Below are 7864 nucleotides of genomic sequence, written 5' to 3' on the forward strand. Positions count from 1 at the left end.
AGATTTTGAGGCTACAGGACCACCATGGGTCTTTTTGGCCTTAAAAAAATCTATAAACAGCTGTGTATAATGCAACCTTTCAAAGCCATTTTGTTGAATGATTGAGCTTTTATGATATTTTACCTGCACATTTCTGCATACATGTACACCTCTTTCAGACTATTTGTGCAGTGCTCTTAAGCTCAGTTTTAACTGTACTATAAACTACATCCTCCTTAACGCTGCTGTTGGAAATGAGTAAAATAGAAGGAAAAGCACAGATTGTTGTGGGTGTGATTGTAATTCATCCTCAGGCCTCTCTCTGGGACTGCTTGAACTCCTTCCTAACAGATAGCAATGTATCTTAAATCCACATCTTTGTAGGAAGAAAGTATTCAGGTCTCTGGGGCTTTTCTTAGCCTGTTCTTATTGTCCTTGTAATTCCTAGACTTTCCTTGTATTGTCCTTTCCCTGTAAATCTACAAGCTCTTTCAATGACTTTTTCCCTTCTCCATGGGCTCATATCTCCGGCCTCAGTCCAAAGATCTAAATTATCTCCTTCCACACTAATCAACTATCCTCACTAATCAACTATCCTCACTGAATATCATCTGCAGGTGGAGGTTCTGTCCTGCTGCACACAATGAGCAGAGCAAGGAGCTTGCCAGGGCAGGAAAAAGGAGATGAGATAAAACAAGGGATCTATTTAGCACCCCTGTCAGGAATCAACACTCATTTTCATAATGAATTTGCCTGTGTTCATCATCACTGCAGCCTTTCATTAGGAGGATGACAGTTGAGATTTCTGCATCTGCCATTTCCATCGTACCCCCAGCAGTAGGTTGCTCAAGGAAAGATCTCTTACTTTAATCACTGCTGTGAAGCATTGGGTTGTGGGTGGGACTGGGGCTGTTTCTGGCAAGACAAGGAAGGGGAGAGAATTAAAGGAAAGCTTTCTGTGCCTAGAGCTTGTCAGCTTAGCACTAATATATGTGCTCCTGAACTCTTCTTAACTTACTTCTTTATTGATTTATTTGTATATGTGGTACTTCATGATGAAGGAATACTGTCCACCCTTCCTCCTGAAATATGGCAGCCTCTGTGGTGGAGTGTGATGGGTATTTAGCACCAACCAGACAACATGACATTTCAGAAGCAGAAGAAGGGAAAAACAACAGATTTGGCGGAAGTATAGGGGAAATTAAGGAAGTAGAAACATTGTGACACCATTTGTGGAGCCCATCTAAAGAGTGTATAAACAAGGTATCCTCATGTGGCCGCACAGGTTTTATATGTGTCTAGCTTGAAGAAGTACCAATCTAGGCTTTTTAGCCACACACTTCAAGATTTTCATATTCCCAATTTACAGGAAAGAATTCTTTCAGGAAGGGTGGTGGGAGAGCCCACTAGGCTGTATTGACAACCAGCTTGCCTGCCAGTGCCGTCCCTTTGCAGCTGCTGGGGGACTGTAAGTAATCAGTCTGAAGGAACACAGAAGTGCAATTGTTTTTCCTTGCTGGATGGGATTTATCTGATGAGTCTTCTACCACCTGCTTTGTAGCATAAACAGTTAAGAGTTGAAAAAAGTGGTGGTTATGTGTAGATAGAAGCTTCTAGCAGTGACTTACATGCATGCACACAGTGTGGCTTGACTCAAGATGAAGAAGCACTGAGGCTCTGCTTCATACACTTCAATTCTTCCTGCCTTTGCAGGCATAAGTACCAGGGGAGGTCTCATGTAAATTGGAGACAGAGAAATGATTATCTGTTTATCTTGCTTTCCTTTCAGAGCAGTACAATGAAATCAGCAGAACTCTCCTCCCCTCCCCTCCTCCTCTCTTCCTAGCAAATAAACCTTGTTTTAGAAAAATTAGAATGCATTGTGGATAAAGGAAGGTGACCCTAGGTCTTGGATCTGTTTCCTTCATTAGCAGCAAATCGGCATGTAGTGATTGCTGCTTCTAGTATCAATGCTGGAGCATTTAACTAGTCAGAAGAGTTTACAGATGCCAGAAGAGAAAGCCAGTGATGCATATAATATATTGCTGGAATCATAAATAGCTGAGACAAGGGCTGGTTATTGCTTAGTTCAATACTATTGTTTAATAGCAACTCTAAATATACTCTGCTGGGTTAAATATTGTACTATTAACTCCAGAGATAATGATCTTCCCAGATTGAATGAGGGACAATCATATTATGGTGTGATGCATTTCTTTGAGCTCCTCATATGTGAGCAGGGTAATTGAGGGGACTAGCAATTCTGTAAGCCATCCTGAGGGTCAAATTCTCTCATTGTATGGGCTCCCCATTCCTAGAGAGGGCGGAAGGACTTACTCTATGAATACAAAAGCATTAGATGACCCTGCTTTTTGTATGTTTGTAAAGCACCCATCAACGCAGCGTCCCAGCCTGTGGATATTATCAATCTCTAACTAATTATAAGATATTCATTCCACAGTAGTAGCTTCAAAGGTAACAATTTATCCAGGCCTTTCCTTCATCCTTTCTTATAGGTAACTGAACAAAGAAATGTGTTGTGTTCACGTTGATCTTTTCCTCTCTCTGCTGTCTGAGCTAGAAGAAAAATGAAAAAGGACTCAGCAGAGAAAGGAGCTGTGTTTCTGAAAGAGCAGTAATGTCCCTAGAAAATGTCCTACCCTTAAACCCAGCTGAATAGTTCAATGAGAGCATAGATCACATAGACAGTTGGAGTGGAAGTTTTTATGATATTTTAGGAATATATTTTTAGCTGACCGAACAAAAGAGGAATCTGGAGGATGAAAGAAATGCCCACAGTTTACCTTTGCTTGCAACAGCCTATTCACTTTACTTATACTGTGCATTTGATACTAGAGTGTCCCTCCTTTTCTATTTCTCATGTTCTCTGTTCTTGTTTTGTTCAGTGCTGTATTTAAATGTTTCATTTAAAGGATTCAGTTATTGAGGAGAGAATATTACATATATTTATGTATGTAAATATATGCATGTATACACTTGCATGTGTGTATGTATATACACATGCGAAGTACTCAGTAACAAGGCCAAATTTTATATAGACTTTTCTGTTCCCTTCTGAGATTTAACCCTTTACCCTCATTATTCTTTTGTTTGAAATTCAGAACCTTTAAAGAGCAGCCTGATATTGTCTAAATCCACAAGAGGCTGGCATCGGCAGTCAGGAGAGACTTGCACCTTGGTTCTGTTATGTCTCCTCCAAATGACCATTTTAATTTGCATGATGGACACTTAAGGTCTGCAGAAACTCCACACAGACATATTGCAAGAGGATTGTGCTGGTAAGTTATGTGAACCATTTAAAAATATTTTATTTTAAACGCCAGAACTTTGTGAATCTCTCCACATCACAATTAAATGTAATTTACCTTAGCAGTTTGGCGCTTTCCTGGGTAACAGTGGTAAATCAGGAATTATCCAGCAAGGACTATAAACAGTTGGTTAAAGCTTAATTTATACTAATCTATCTGCAGAATGACCTCTGCAAGTCTTGCTTATTGGGGGCATTCTGCACTTGTACTTATGCTCAGCTTTTGTTTCTTTTCTCCCTTTGAAGGTCGTCTTCAAGGCAAGTTATCTTTTAGGCCTCCTCCTTTGTGGAGATGAGGATTTATTTTTATTGCATTTAAAAACGGGCTAGATGCCTCTGATTTGCTTGCTGGTATCTTTTTAATTTCATCATGGGAGTCCTGCCACTGAATGCACTGTGATTTTTGAGTCCTAATTTTATTGTCTAGGTAAAATGAAGGACAAATTTGAAATGTTTTCCACTTGAAATGCAGGGATACTTTTGATTCACAAGCCTGTTGCTGCCTGTGAAACTACTTGCAAAGTAATGACTGCTAAGCTCTGGTGGATATATCCAGATGTAACAGTCGGGTATGTAAAACTTCACATGATCATCAGCTATGGAATAATTTATGATACAATGGTAGAGACACATTAAAAGTATAGGTTTGTTGGTATGTGCACGGGAAGATTCAGAGATTCCTGGTCCAAAAAAAGTTGCTTCTTTGCTATCTTTGCAATGACTTATGAATTTTTATTGAGCTCCCACTGTTCCTATAATATCATTTTTTCCGTTTAGTAGTTTTTAGGTTTGTCTTGATTCCCAGGTTGAAGAGTGTCTATTGGTTTGGGATTTTGGTTTATTCTATTGAAATCCTAATATAGAATAATAGAACATAAAATAATAATAGAAATAAAGCACCAGCAAAAACTTACACTATTGCTTGACTACAATGTTTTTGAGGAAAAAATGAAACTAGTCAGATCATTGAAGATTATATTAATTCGCACTAATTCAAGACCTAGTCATCTTTGTGTCTTTTTTGCTTTGATTTTTTTTTTTCCTTAGAAAATCTATCTTTTTCCCCCAAAGAAGAAAGAGGCTGAAATTCCACAAGGCAATATATTCCGTAGCAGAGACTAGGGAGATATACTCTAAACTACTTGCATGCCTTATTTTTTTAAAAAAAAGACTTATTCTTTATTGAATAACTATAATGTAGCATAATACACAAGATCATAACATGAAGAAGCATCAACCATCCTCATAACACATAAAAAAGAAATTAAGGGAAGTTACTGAAATTGCCATAGAGCAGATACTCCTTTTTATGAATGGCATAGCCATTTATACTGAAAGAAATGTCTACCTACCTGAACTGACATCACAAAGTAACACGCCAGACTGTTTTGTTAAAAATTTTACCAGAAATAAAGAAGCACATTGTTTTGGAAATGTCTTAGTTGTGGGATTCATTAATTTTAATGCTTGAAGCAACCTTAGCCTGCCTGTCTCTATCTATAAAGTAAGGATTTATCCCTGGTTTTTGAGGGGGAAGGAGGAAGGAACTGAAAGAGCAATGTGGGAGGATAAGATAAAAGTTCCCAGTAACTGGGTTAAAAGAAATGTGTACCAAAAAGAGAAGGGTACAACTGCGTATCAGATGTTCATCTGCCATGAAATGGCAAGTGTCACTGAGAGCGGAGTACCAATGGCAGCACAAAATGACAGGTTTACCTTCAGACCAGCTGCAGGATGCAGCTGCAACATAAGATATGGAAAAACAATGAAACATTCTGGAGTCATTTTAATACAAGAATAAAGAAAGAGCAAATGGAGCCAGAGCGATGTTTATTTGTTGGTGGAGTAGCCAGTTGTCTAGTAAAGCCAAGACCTCCACTAAGGGCAATTATAGATGTGTCTTTTGACGTGGGGAAGATGTTCTATTGTATTTAAAACTGGGAGGAAAAAAGGTATTCCAAACAACTGTAGTTCAATTGGTCTGATCCCAGCTGTGTATAAAGGTTTAGAACATATTTGGAGGAAAAGAACAAATAAAGGCCTGGACTTAAATAGAAATCACAGCAACACACAACCTAGGTTTGCTAAAACTTGGTCATACTAAGCAAATGTAATTTTTTTTTTTTTTTTTTTGTAAAATAAACATTCTTCTATACAAGGAAAAAGCAGATCTTCTAATTTTCCTTCTTCAGTAAAGCATTTGATATAGGATTACATGAAGATTTGTGAGTTAAAAAGAGGAAGGTAAGGCTGAAAAATGAGGGAAGAACTGGATAAAAGAGAATATTAAATGGGGATGGGTTGGACTTGGAAGTAGGCTCCTAGCCAAGTTACCTAAGGACTGTTCTTAGGCTCAGTTTTGTGTAATATTTTCATTAGGGACTTTGGTGCTGTAGGAATTTGCTGATGGTACAGAATTTGGAGATAACAGTGCAGAGGAGCATTGGGATATTTTTCAAATGAACTCAATGACCTTCAAGGGGAAGCAATAGAAATGGAATGAGATTCAGGCTAACAAAGGGCAAGTTCATACACTTTGGGACTAATCATAAGATTTTTCTCATTTAGGCTGGGAACTCTGCAGCAGAAGTGACAGAGGAGGAAAAGCAAATGGATTAGTTGAGCATAGGATGACTGTGAGCCCTCATCTTGCAGTACTTCAGAAAAGACAAATAGGACCCTTCAGCCTATCAAGATAAGTAATATCCAATGGGGACAGAAAAATCTGAATTCCATGGCACAAGGCAGCGATACAAAACAAATCATTGCAGAGTACAAAGCGATGGTGAGACTTTATCTGGAATACCATGCTGAGCCCTGGTGGCTCCTAGAAGAGAAAGCACAAAGGCCGGAACAGCCGCAGGTAAGGTCTACCAGGAGGATAAGTTAGGGAAAACTGACACAGGCTGGTTTAGCAGCCACGGTGGAGGCTGAGGAAGGCCTGTGTACATGAGAGGAGGTCAGGAAAACTTCTTCAGGCTGGACTTGCCCTGTGCGAAGGGCACGTGGACCTGAGTTGTTGAAGTTAACGGCTTTTTCTATCCATCTGAGTAGGTATATGCTGCTGCGCACCTGCATAGTGGATCCAATGGACAGCAGCAGTGGGAGACGCACACCCTACCCGGCCCGGTGAGACTGGGCTGTGTTCTCTGCTTTCCTCTGATCTGACTTGAGTAATTCTCCCATCTGGAGGAACAGGGTACTGCAAGCACGGTGTACACCAGGAGACAGTGTCCGTGCCAGCTGCTGCGCTGAGTGGTGTTAGGCTTGGATCTGCTCCTATAATACGCCTTTCCAACTGCTGGGTTTTTTTTCCAGTGGTTTATGCTATTAACTTTCATCCTTGGGGGCTAATCATGGTTCTGCTCTAAACTTCTCCTGCCTCCAACATGATGAGTCTCAGGGTGCATGCTGGACCCAACATCATATTTCTGGTCAACTGCCAGACTGTGTCTGGACTCAGGCACCGCATATGAACTTTTATATACCTGGAGAAAGCTTGATTTTGTGTTTACACTTTCGAAAATCATGAGTCAGCTCTGTCTTGTGCTATTTGGCACCTCCTAAGGTGTCACATCACTATGTCAAAAGTTTCAAATAGGGACAACATAATCTCAGTCTAAGTCATCTCTACTGCTGAAAATTAATTAAACATTATCAAATTAGTCACAGTTTGATGACTATCAGCCTCTTGGTATAATTAAGATACAAGAATTATACAAAAGTTTCCACCTACTGGATAGGCAAAATCTACTGCCACTTGATCTTTTTCTGGATTAATCTTTTAGGCTTAATAATAATAGGATAGAATGCAGTGAAGAGAAGTGTAAAGCACGGCACATATGAGAAATTAAGTTGCACAAACATGAAATAGGGACTATCTGGCTCAGCAACAGTACTTCTAGAAAGAATATGATAAGGGTCATAGAACAGGGCTCAGCAATACAAGCTCTGGGAACAAATAATCATATTCTCTTCATGAACAGCAGCTTGATGCAGAAGACATGCAGAATAATCATGCATTTTCCTCTGGCTCTTTGAAGGCTTCAGATTATAGAAAAACCATTGTAGGACAGTTTAAGTTGAAACAGGCCTCTGGAGGTGATGTCCTGTATTAAGGTTTTGGTACCGGATATTAAGAATCATGCAATAGGAGCAAGTTCTGGAGGAGAATTGCCCAACAGATGAAGTAAGAAAGAACTGCGAAGAAAGGTTCAGAATTTGGGTTTGTTCTGTCTGGAAAAGAAGAGACTGAAGGGGAGGCATTATTAAAGATTTTGAAAATAAATGGATTGTTATAAAACTGGTTATTGTTATATTGAGATATATGTCTTGATTGTTGTCCACAGACTGTTGGACAAGAAGTAGTTGACTGAAATAGCAGGAAGGGAGATTAGAGATGTCTATTAAGCTATGAATTAAGAGTATATTATTAGACAAATATATTTCCAGGGTAGTCTTGGTAAACCATGTCCTGCCTCAAAGTAGGGAAGAAGGACTTCTACCCAGAGAATTTTAGGATTCAGAGCAATTTACAAAAATGGAGGCCATGACCAA

The 7864-nt window shown here is 39.3% G+C and overlaps 1 long non-coding RNA gene across 1 annotated transcript; it reads left to right on the forward strand.

The window, feature by feature from the left end:
- Positions 1 to 3107: 3107 nt before the first annotated feature.
- Positions 3108 to 7562, forward strand: LOC127018000 (uncharacterized). Its single transcript, XR_007766674.1, has 3 exons — positions 3108 to 3278; positions 5876 to 6170; positions 6362 to 7562. It is a non-coding gene; the product is annotated as an uncharacterized LOC127018000 (long non-coding RNA).
- The last annotated feature ends 302 nt before the right edge of the window (positions 7563 to 7864 follow it).

This window comes from Gymnogyps californianus, chromosome 6 (genome assembly GCF_018139145.2).
Source record: "Gymnogyps californianus isolate 813 chromosome 6, ASM1813914v2, whole genome shotgun sequence".
In the NCBI taxonomy this organism is placed as follows: domain Eukaryota; kingdom Metazoa; phylum Chordata; class Aves; order Accipitriformes; family Cathartidae; genus Gymnogyps; species Gymnogyps californianus.